We start from the raw sequence: 12,422 nt of genomic DNA on the forward strand, positions 1-12,422 counted from the left end.
CCCACTGTGTCCATCTGCCATTTCCCACTGCGTCCGTCTGCCATTTCCCCGTGTCAATCTTCAATTTCCCACTGTGTCCATCTGCCATTTCCCACTGTGTCCATCTGCCATTTCCCCGTGTCCATCTTCAATGTCCCACTGTGTCCATCGGCCATTTCCCCATGTCCATCTGCCATTCCAACTGTCCATCTGCCATTTCCCCCTGTATCATTCTGCCATTTCCCATTGTGTCCATCTGCCATTTCCCCGTGTCCATCTGCCATTTCCCGTGTCCTTCTGCCATTTCCCACAGTGTCCATCTGCCATTTCCCACTTCCATCTGCCATTTCCCCCTGTGTCCATCTGCCATTTCCCAATGTGTCCATCTGCCATTTCCCACAGCCTTCGTCTGCCATTTCCCCGTGTCCATCTTCAATTTCCCACTGTGTCCATCTGCCATTTCCCACTGTGTCCATCTGACATTTCCCCGTGTCCATCTTCAATTTCCCACTGTGTCCATCGGCCATTTCCCACTGTGTCCATCTGCCATTTCCCTCTGTCCATCTGCCATTTCCCACTGTCCATCGCCCAATTCCCACTGTGTCCATCTGCCATTTCCCCGTGTCCATCTGCCATTTCCCACTGTGTCAATCTGCCATTTCCCACTGTGTCCGTCTGCCATTTCCCACTGTGTCCATCTGCCATTTTCCCTGTCAATCTGCCATTCCCACTGAGTCCATCTGCCATTTCCCACTGTGTTCATCTGCCATTTCCCCGTGTCCATCTGCCATTTCCCTGTGTCCATCTGCCGTTTCCCACTCTGTCCATCTGCCATTTCCCCGTGTCCATCTCCCATTTCCCCGTGTCCATCTGCCATTTCACGGTGTGCGTCTGCCATTTGCCAAAGTGTCCATCTGCCATTTCCCACTTCCATCTGCCATTTCCCCCTTTGTCCATCTGCCATTTCCCACCTTGTCTATCTGCCATTTCCCACTGCGTCCGTCTGCCATTTCCCCGTGTCCATCTTCAATTTCCCACTGTGTCCATCTGCCATTTCCCACTGTGACCTTCTGCCATTTCCCCGTCCATCTGCCATTTCCCACTGTGTCCATCTGCCATTTCCCCGTGTCCATCTTCAATGTCCCACTGTGTCCATCTACCATTTCCCCATGTCCATCTGCCATTCCAACTGTCCATCTGCCATTTCCCGCTGTATCCTTCTGCCATTTCCCACTGTGTCCATCTGCCATTTCCCCGTGTCCATCTGCCATTTCCCCTGTGTCCTTCTGCCATTTCCCACAGAGTCCATCTCCCATTTCCGACTTCCATCTGCAATTTCCCCCTGTGTCCATCTGCCATTTCCCACTGTGTCCATCTGCCATTTCCCACAGCCTTCGTCTGCCATTTCCCCGTGTCCATCTTCAATTTCACACTGTGTCCATCTGCCATTTCCCACTGTGTCCATCTGACATTTCCCCGTGTCCATCTTCAATTTCCCACTGTGTCCATCGGCCATTTCCCACTGTGTCCATCTGCCATTTCCCTGTGTCCATCTGCCATTTCCCACTGTCCATCGCCCATTTCCCACTGTGTCCATCTGCCATTTCCCCGTGTCCATCTGCCATTTCCCACTACGTCCGTCTGCCATTTCCACGTGTCCATCTGCCATTTCCCCCGTGTTCATCTGCCATTTCCCACTGTGTCCATCTGCCATTTCCCTGTGTCCATCTGCCATTTCGCACTGTGTCCATCTGCCATTTCCCCGTGTCCATCTTCAATGTCCCACTGTGTCCATCTGCCATTTCCCCATGTCCATCTGCCATTCCAACTGTCCATCTGCCATTTCCCCCTGTATCCTTCTGCCATTTCCCACTGTGTCCATCTGCCATTTCCCCGTGTCCATTTGCCATTTCCCCTGTGTCCTTCTGCCATTTCCCACTGCGTCCGTCTGCCATTTCCCCGTGTCCATCTTCAATTTCCCACTGTGTCCATCTGCCATTTCCCACTATGTCCATCTGCCATTTCCCCGTCCGTCTGCCATTTCCCTCTGTGTCCATCTGCCATTTCGCCGTGTCCATCTTCAATGTCCCACTGTGTCCATCTGCAATTTCCCCATGTCCATCTGCCATTCCAACTGTCCATCTGCCATTTCCCCCTGTATCCTTCAGACATTTCCCACTGTGTCCATCTGCCATTTCCCCGTGTCCATCTGCCATTTCCCCTGTGTCCTTCTGGCATTTCCCACAGTCCATCTGCCATTTCCCACTGTGTCCATCTGCCATTTCCCCGTGTCCATCTGCCATTTCCCCTGTGTCCTTCTGCCATTTCCCCCTGTGTCCATCTGCCATTTCCCACTGTGTCCATCTGCCATTTCCCACAGCCTTCGTCTGCCATTTCCCCGTGTCCATCTTCAATTTCCCACTGTGTCCATCTGCCATTTCCCACTGTGTCCATCTGACATTTCCCCGTGTCCATCTTCAATTTCCCACAGTGTCCATCGGCCATTTCCCACTGTGTCCATCTGCCATTTCCCTGTGTCCATCTGCCATTTCCCACTGTGTCAATCTGCCATTCCCACTGTGTCCATCTGCCATTTCCCACTGTGTCCATCTGCCATTTCCCCCAGTGTTCATCTGCCATTTCCCCGAGTCCATCTGCCATTTCCCTGTGTCCATCTGCGGTTTCCCACTCTGTCCATCTCCCATTTCCCCGTGTCCATCTGCCATTTCCCCCGTATCCATCTGCCATTTCCCACAGTGTCCTTCTGCCTATCCCACTGTGTCCATCTTGCATTTCCCACTGTGTCCATCTGCCATTTCCCACTGTATCCATCTGCCATTTCCCCATGGCCATCTGCCATTCCAACTGTCCATCTGCCATTTCCCCCTGTATCCTTCTGCCATTTCCCACTGTGTCCATCTGCCATTTCCCCGTGTCCATCTGCCATTTCCCCTGTGTCCTTCTGCCATTTCCCACAGTGTCCATCTGCCATTTCCCACTTCCATCTGCCATTTCCCCCTGTGTCCATCTGCCGTTTCCCACTGTGTCCATCTGCCGTTTCCCACCGCCTTCGTCTGCCATTTCCCCGTGTCCATCTTCAATATCCCACTGTGTCCATCTGCCATTTCCCACTGTGTCCATCTGACATTTCCCCGTGTCCATCTTCAATTTCCCACTGTGTCCATCGGCCATTTCCCACTGTGTCCATCTGACATTTCCCTGTGTCCATCTGCCATTTCCCACTGTCCATCGCTCTTTTCCCACTGTGTCCATCTGCCATTTCCCCGTTTCCATCTGCCATTTCACACTGCGTCCGTCTCCCATTTCCCCGTGTCCATCTGCCGTTTCACCGTTTGCGTCTGCCATTTGCCAATGTGTCCATCTGCCATTTCCCACTTCCATCTGCCATTTCCCCCCGTGTCCATCTTCAATTTCCCACTGTGTCCATCTGCCATTTCCCACTGTGTCCATCTGCCATTTCCCACTGTGTCCATCTGCCATTTCCCCGTCCATCTGCCATTTCCCACTGTGTCCATCTGCCATTTCCCACAGACTTCGTCTGCCATTTCCCCGTGTCCATCTTCAATTTCCCACTGTGTCCATCTGCCATTTCCCACTGTGTCCATCTGACATTTCCCCATGTCCATCTTCAATTTCCCACTGTGTCCATCGGCCATTTCCCACTGTGTCCATCTGCCATTTCCCTGTGTCCATCTGCCATTTCCCACTGTCCATCGCCCATTTCCCATTGTGTCCATCTGCCATTTCCCCGTGTCCATCTGCCATTTCCCACTGTGTCCGTCTGCCATTTCCCACTGTGTCCATCTGCCATTTTCCCTGTGAATCTGCCATTCCCACTGAGTCCATCTGCCATTTCCCACTGTGTTCATCTGCCATTTCCCCGTGTCCATCTCCCATTTCCCCGTGTCCATCTGCCATTTCACCGTGTGCGACTGCCATTTGCCAAAGTGTCCATCTGCCATTTCCCACTTCCATCTGCCATTTCCCCCTGTGTCCATCTGCCATTTCCCATTGCGTCCGTCTGCCATTTCCCACTGTGTCCATCTGCCATTTCCCACTGCGTCCGTCTGCCATTTCCCCGTGTCAATCTTCAATTTCCCACTGTGTCCATCTGCCATTTCCCACTGTGTCCATCTGCCATTTCCCCGTGTCCATCTTCAATGTCCCACTGTGTCCATCGGCCATTTCCCCATGTCCATCTGCCATTCCAACTGTCCATCTGCCATTTCCCCCTGTATCATTCTGCCATTTCCCATTGTGTCCATCTGCCATTTCCCCGTGTCCATCTGCCATTTCCCGTGTCCTTCTGCCATTTCCCACAGTGTCCATCTGCCATTTCCCACTTCCATCTGCCATTTCCCCCTGTGTCCATCTGCCATTTCCCAATGTGTCCATCTGCCATTTCCCACAGCCTTCGTCTGCCATTTCCCCGTGTCCATCTTCAATTTCCCACTGTGTCCATCTGCCATTTCCCACTGTGTCCATCTGACATTTCCCCGTGTCCATCTTCAATTTCCCACTGTGTCCATCGGCCATTTCCCACTGTGTCCATCTGCCATTTCCCTGTGTCCATCTGCCATTTCCCACTGTCCATCGCCCAATTCCCACTGTGTCCATCTGCCATTTCCCCGTGTCCATCTGCCATTTCCCACTGTGTCAATCTGCCATTTCCCACTGTGTCCGTCTGCCATTTCCCACTGTGTCCATCTGCCATTTTCCCTGTCAATCTGCCATTCCCACTGAGTCCATCTGCCATTTCCCACTGTGTTCATCTGCCATTTCCCCGTGTCCATCTGCCATTTCCCTGTGTCCATCTGCCGTTTCCCACTCTGTCCATCTGCCATTTCCCCGTGTCCATCTCCCATTTCCCCGTGTCCATCTGCCATTTCACGGTGTGCGTCTGCCATTTGCCAAAGTGTCCATCTGCCATTTCCCACTTCCATCTGCCATTTCCCCCTTTGTCCATCTGCCATTTCCCACCTTGTCTATCTGCCATTTCCCACTGCGTCCGTCTGCCATTTCCCCGTGTCCATCTTCAATTTCCCACTGTGTCCATCTGCCATTTCCCACTGTGACCTTCTGCCATTTCCCCGTCCATCTGCCATTTCCCACTGTGTCCATCTGCCATTTCCCCGTGTCCATCTTCAATGTCCCACTGTGTCCATCTACCATTTCCCCATGTCCATCTGCCATTCCAACTGTCCATCTGCCATTTCCCGCTGTATCCTTCTGCCATTTCCCACTGTGTCCATCTGCCATTTCCCCGTGTCCATCTGCCATTTCCCCTGTGTCCTTCTGCCATTTCCCACAGAGTCCATCTCCCATTTCCGACTTCCATCTGCAATTTCCCCCTGTGTCCATCTGCCATTTCCCACTGTGTCCATCTGCCATTTCCCACAGCCTTCGTCTGCCATTTCCCCGTGTCCATCTTCAATTTCACACTGTGTCCATCTGCCATTTCCCACTGTGTCCATCTGACATTTCCCCGTGTCCATCTTCAATTTCCCACTGTGTCCATCGGCCATTTCCCACTGTGTCCATCTGCCATTTCCCTGTGTCCATCTGCCATTTCCCACTGTCCATCGCCCATTTCCCACTGTGTCCATCTGCCATTTCCCCGTGTCCATCTGCCATTTCCCACTACGTCCGTCTGCCATTTCCACGTGTCCATCTGCCATTTCCCCCGTGTTCATCTGCCATTTCCCACTGTGTCCATCTGCCATTTCCCTGTGTCCATCTGCCATTTCGCACTGTGTCCATCTGCCATTTCCCCGTGTCCATCTTCAATGTCCCACTGTGTCCATCTGCCATTTCCCCATGTCCATCTGCCATTCCAACTGTCCATCTGCCATTTCCCCCTGTATCCTTCTGCCATTTCCCACTGTGTCCATCTGCCATTTCCCCGTGTCCATTTGCCATTTCCCCTGTGTCCTTCTGCCATTTCCCACAGTGTCCATCTGCCATTTCCCACTTCCATCTGCCATTTCCCCCTGTGTCCATCTGCCATTTCCCACTGTGTCCATCTGCCATTTCCCACAGCCTTCGTCTGCCATTTCCCCGTGTCCATCTTCAATTTCCCACTGTGTCCATCTGCCATTTTCCCTGTCAATCTGCCATTCCCACTGAGTCAATCTGACATTTCCCACTGTGTTCATCTGCCATTTCCCCGTGTCCATCTGCCATTTCCCTGTGTCCATCTGCCGTTTCCCACTCTGTCCATCTGCCATTTCCCCGTGTCCATCTCCCATTTCCCCGTGTCCATCTGCCATTTCACCGTATGCGTCTGCCATTTGCCAAAGTGTCCATCTGCCATTTCCCACGTCCATCTGCCATTTCCCCCTGTGTCCATCTGCCATTTCCCACTGTGTCTATCTGCCATTTCCCACTGCGTCCGTCTGCCATTTCCCCGTGTCCATCTTCAATTTCCCACTGTGTCCATCTGCCATTTCCCACTGTGACCATCTGCCATTTCCCCGTCCATCTGCCATTTCCCACTGTGTCCAACTGCCATTTCCCCGTGTCCATCTTCAATGTCCCACTGTGTCCATCTACCATTTCCCCATGTCCATCTGCCATTCCAACTGTCCATCTGCCATTTCCCGCTGTATCCTTCTGCCATTTCCCACTGTGTCCATCTGCTATTTCCCCGTGTCCATCTGCCATTTCCCCTGTGTCCTTCTGCCATTTCCCACAGAGTCCATCTCCCATTTCCCACTTCCATCTGCCACTTCCCCCTGTGTCCATCTGCCATTTCCCACTGTGTCCATCTGCCATTTCCCACAGCCTTCGTCTGCCATTTCCCCGTGTCCATCTTCAATTTCACACTGTGTCCATCTGCCATTTCCCACTGTGTCCATCTGACATTTCCCCGTGTCCATCTTCAATTTCCCACTGTGTCCATCGGCCATTTCCCACTGTGTCCATCTGCCATTTCCCTGTGTCCATCTGCCATTTCCCACTGTCCATCGCCCATTTCCCACTGTGTCCATCTGCCATTTCCCCGTGTCCATCTGCCATTTCCCACTACGTCCGTCTGCCATTTCCACGTGTCCATCTGCCATTTCCCCCGTGTTCATCTGCCATTTCCCACTGTGTCCATCTGCCATTTCCCTGTGTCCATCTGCCATTTCGCACTGTGTCCATCTGCCATTTCCCCGTGTCCATCTTCAATGTCCCACTGTGTCCATCTGCCATTTCCCCATGTCCATCTGCCATTCCAACTGTCCATCTGCCATTTCCCCCTGTATCCTTCTGCCATTTCCCACTGTGTCCATCTGCCATTTCCCCGTGTCCATTTGCCATTTCCCCTGTGTCCTTCTGCCATTTCCCACAGTGTCCATCTGCCATTTCCCACTTCCATCTGCCATTTCCCCCTGTGTCCATCTGCCATTTCCCACTGTGTCCATCTGCCATTTCCCACAGCCTTCGTCTGCCATTTCCCCGTGTCCATCTTCAATTTCCCACTGTGTCCATCTGCCATTTTCCCTGTCAATCTGCCATTCCCACTGAGTCAATCTGACATTTCCCACTGTGTTCATCTGCCATTTCCCCGTGTCCATCTGCCATTTCCCTGTGTCCATCTGCCGTTTCCCACTCTGTCCATCTGCCATTTCCCCGTGTCCATCTCCCATTTCCCCGTGTCCATCTGCCATTTCACCGTGTGCGTCTGCCATTTGCCAAAGTGTCCATCTGCCATTTCCCACGTCCATCTGCCATTTCCCCCTGTGTCCATCTGCCATTTCCCACTGTGTCTATCTGCCATTTCCCACTGCGTCCGTCTGCCATTTCCCCGTGTCCATCTTCAATTTCCCACTGTGTCCATCTGCCATTTCCCACTGTGACCATCTGCCATTTCCCCGTCCATCTGCCATTTCCCACTGTGTCCAACTGCCATTTCCCCGTGTCCATCTTCAATGTCCCACTGTGTCCATCTACCATTTCCCCATGTCCATCTGCCATTCCAACTGTCCATCTGCCATTTCCCGCTGTATCCTTCTGCCATTTCCCACTGTGTCCATCTGCTATTTCCCCGTGTCCATCTGCCATTTCCCCTGTGTCCTTCTGCCATTTCCCACAGAGTCCATCTCCCATTTCCCACTTCCATCTGCCACTTCCCCCTGTGTCCATCTGCCATTTCCCACTGTGTCCATCTGCCATTTCCCACAGCCTTCGTCTGCCATTTCCCCGTGTCCATCTTCAATTTCCGACTGTGTCCGTCTGCCATTTCCCACTGTGTCCATCTGACATTTCCCCGTGTCCATCTTCAATTTCCCACTGTGTCCATCGGCCATTTCCCACTGTGTCCATCTGCCATTTCCCTGTGTCCATCTGCCATTTCCCACTGTCCATCGCCCATTTCCCACTGTGTCCATCTGCCATTTCCCCGTGTCCATCTGCCATTTCCCACTACGTCCGTCTGCCATTTCCCCGTGTCCATCTGCCATTTCCCCCGTGTCCATCTGCCATTTCCCACTGTGTCCATCTGCCATTTCCCTGTGTCCATCTGCCATTCCCCACGGTGTCCATCTGGCATTTCCCCGTGTCCATCTGCCATTTCCCCTGTGTCCTTCTGCCATTTCCCCCTGTGTCCATCTGCCATTTCCCACTGTGTCCATCTGCCATTTCCCACAGCCTTCGTCTGCCATTTCCCCTGTGTCCTTCTGCCATTTCCCACAGTCCATCTGCCCTTTCCCACTGTGTCCATCTGCCATTTCCCCGTGTCCATCTGCCATTTCCCCTGTGTCCTTCTGCCATTTCCCCGTGTCCATCTGCCATTTCCCACTGTGTCCATCTGCCATTTCCCCCTGTGTTCATCTGCCATTTCCCCGTGTCCATCTGCCATTTCCCTGTGTCCATCTGCCATTTCACCGTGTGCGTCTGCCATTTGCCAAAGTGTCCATCTGCCATTTCCCACTTCCATCTGCCATTTCCCACTGTGTCCATCTGCCATTTCCCACTGCGTCCGTCTGCCATTTCCCCGTGTCCATCTTCAATTTCCCACTGTGTCCATCTGCCATTTCCCACTGTGTCCATCTGCCATTTCCCCGTGTCCATCTTCAATGTCCCACTGTGTCCATCTGCCATTTCCCCATGTCCATCTGCCATTCCAACTGTCCATCTGCCATTTCCCCCTGTATCCTTCAGCCATTTCCCACTGTGTCCATCTGCCATTTCCCCGTGTCCATCTGCCATTTCCCCTGTGTCCTTCTGCCATTTCCCACAGTCCATCTGCCATTTCCCACTGTGTCCATCTGCCATTTCCCCCTGTGTCCATCTGCCATTTCCCACTGTGTCCATCTGCCATTACCCACAGCCTTCGTCTGCCATTTCCCCGTGTCCATCTTCAATTTCCCACTGTGTCCATCTGCCATTTCCCACTGTGTCAATCTGCCATTTCCCACTGTGTCCGTCTGCCATTTCCCACTGTGTCCATCTGCCATTTTCCCTGTCAATCTGCCATTCCCACTGTGTCCATCTGCCATTTCCCACTCTGTCCATCTGCCATTTCCCCCAGTGTTCATCTGCCATTTCCCCGTGTCCATCTGCCATTTCCCTGTGTCCATCTGCGGTTTCCCACTCTGTCCGTCTGCCATTTCCCACTGTGTCCATCTGCCATTTTCCCTGTCAATCTGCCATTCCCACTGTGTCCATCTGCCATTTCCCACTGTGTCCATCTGCCATTTCCCACATCCATCTGCCATTTCCCCCTGTGTCCATCTGCCACTTCCCCGTGTCCATCTGCCATTTCCCCTGTGTCCTTCTGCCATTTCCCCCTGTGTCCATCTGCCATTTCCCACTGTGTCCATCTGCCATTTCCCACAGCCTTCGTCTGCCATTTCGCCGTGTCCATCTTCAATTTCCCACTGTGTCCATCTGCCATTTCCCACTGTGTCAATCTGCCATTTCCCACTGTGTCCGTCTGCCATTTCCCACTGTGTCCATCTGCCATTTTCCCTGTCAATCTGCCATTCCCACTGTGTCCATCTGCCATTTCCCACTGTGTCCATCTCCCATTTCCCACTTCCATCAGCCATTTCCCCCTGTGTCCATCTGCCACTTCCCCGTGTCCATCTGCCATTTCGCACTGTGTCCATCTGCCATTTCCCTGTGTCCATCTGCCATTTCCCACGGTGTCCATCTGCCATTTCCCCGTGTCCATCTGCCATTTCCCCCGTATCCATCTGCCAATTTCCCACAGTGTCCTTCTGCCTGTCCCACTGTGTCCATCTGCCATTTCCCACTGTGTCCATCTGCCATTTCCCACTGTGTCCATATGCCATTTCCCACTGTGTCCATCTGCCATTTCCCCGTGACCATCTGCCATTTCCTACTGTGTCCATCTGCCATTTTCCCCTGTCAATCTGCCATTCCCACTGTGTCCATTTGCCATTTCCCACTGTATCCATCTGCCATTTCCCCGTGTCCATCTTCAATATCCCACTGTGTCCATCTGCCATTTCCCACTGTGTCCATCTGACATTTCCCCGTGTCCATCTTCAATTTCCCACGGTGTCCATCGGCCATTTCCCACTGTGTCCATCTGACATTTCCCTGTATCCATCTGCCATTTCCCAAGGTCCATCGCTCGGTTCCCACTGTGTCCATCTGCCATTTCCCCGTGTCCATCTGCCATTTCCCACTGCGTCCGTCTGCCATTTCCCCGTGTACATCTGCCATTTACCCGTGTCCATCTGCCGTTTCACCGTTTGCGTCTGCCATTTGCCAATGTGTCCATCTGCCATTTCCCACTTCCATCTGCCATTTCCCCCTGTGTCCATCTGCCATTTCCCACTGTGTCCATCTGCCATATCCCATTGCGTCCGTCTGCCATTTCCCCGTGTCCATCTTCAATTTCCCACTGTGTCCATCTGCCATTTCCCACTGTGTCCATCTGCCATTTCCCCGTCCATCTGCCATTTCCCACTGTGTCCATCCGCCATTTCCCCGTGTCCATCTGCTATTTCCCTGTGTCCATCTCTCATTTCCCGTGTCCATCTCTCATTTCGCACTCTGTCCATGTGCCATTTCCCCGTGTCCATCTGCCATTTCCCTGTGTCCATCTGCCATTTCCCACTGTGTACATCTGCCATTTCGCCGTGTCCATCTGCCATTTCCCCGTGTCCATCTGCCATTTCCCCGTGTCAGTCTGCCATTTCCCACAGTGTCCATCTGCCATTATCCTGTGTCCATCTGCCGTTTCCCACGGTGTCCATCTGCCATGTCCCCGTGTCCATCTCCCATTTCACCGTGTCCATCTGCCATTTCCCACTTCCATCTGCCATTTCCCCCTGTCCATCTGCCATTTCCCACTGTGTCCATCTGCCATTTCCCCGTGTCCATCTTCAATTTCCCACTGTGTGCATCTGCCATTTCCCACTGTGTCCATCTGCCATTTCTCACTGTGTCCATCTGCCATTTCCCCGTGTCTATCTTCAATTTATCACTGTGTCCATCTGCCATTTCCCCATATCCATCTGCCATTCCAACTGTCCATCAGCCATTTCCCCCTGTATCCATCTGCCATTTCCCACTGTCTCCATCTGCCATTTCCCCGTGTCCATCTGCCATTTCCCCTGTGTCCATCTGCCATTTCCCACAGTGTCCATCTGCCATTTCCCACTTCCATCTGCCATTTCCCTGTGTCCATCTGCCATTTCCCACTGTGTACATCTGCCATTTCGCCGTGTCCATCTGCCATTTCCCCGTGTCCATCTGCCATTTCCCCGTGTCAGTCTGCCATTTCCCACAGTGTCCATCTGCCATTACCCTGTGTCCATCTGCCGTTTCCCACGGTGTCCATCTGCCATGTCCCCGTGTCCGTCTCCCATTTCACCGTGTCCATCTGCCATTTCCCACTTCCATCTGCCATTTCCCCCTGTCCATCTGCCATTTCCCACTGTGTCCATCTGCCATTTCCCCGTGTCCATCTTCAATTTCCCACTGTGTTGACCTGCCATTTCCCACTGTGTCCATCTGCCATTTCTCACTGTGTCCATCTGCCATTTCCCCGTGTCTATCTTCAATTTATCACTGTGTCCATCTGCCATTTCCCCATATCCATCTGCCATTCCAACTGTCCATCAGCCATTTCCCTTTGTATCCATCTGCCATTTCCCACTGTCTCCATCTGCCATTTCCCCGTGTCCATCTGCCATTTCCCCTGTGTCCATCTGCCATTTCCCACTGTGTCCATCTGCCATTTCCCACAGCCTTCGTCTACCATTTCTCCGTGTCCATCTTGAATTTCCCACTGTGTCCATCTGCCATTTCCCACTGTGTCCATCTGCCATTTCACCATGTTCATCTGCCATTTCCCACTGCGTCCGTCTGCCATTTCCCCGTTTCCATCTGCCATTTCCTCGTGTCCATCTGCCATTTCCCACTGTGTCCATCGGCCATTTCCCTGTGTCCATCTGCCATTT

The sequence above is a fragment of the Hypanus sabinus genome (assembly GCF_030144855.1).
Source record: "Hypanus sabinus isolate sHypSab1 chromosome X1 unlocalized genomic scaffold, sHypSab1.hap1 SUPER_X1_unloc_9, whole genome shotgun sequence".
Classification (NCBI taxonomy): Eukaryota; Metazoa; Chordata; class Chondrichthyes; order Myliobatiformes; family Dasyatidae; genus Hypanus; species Hypanus sabinus.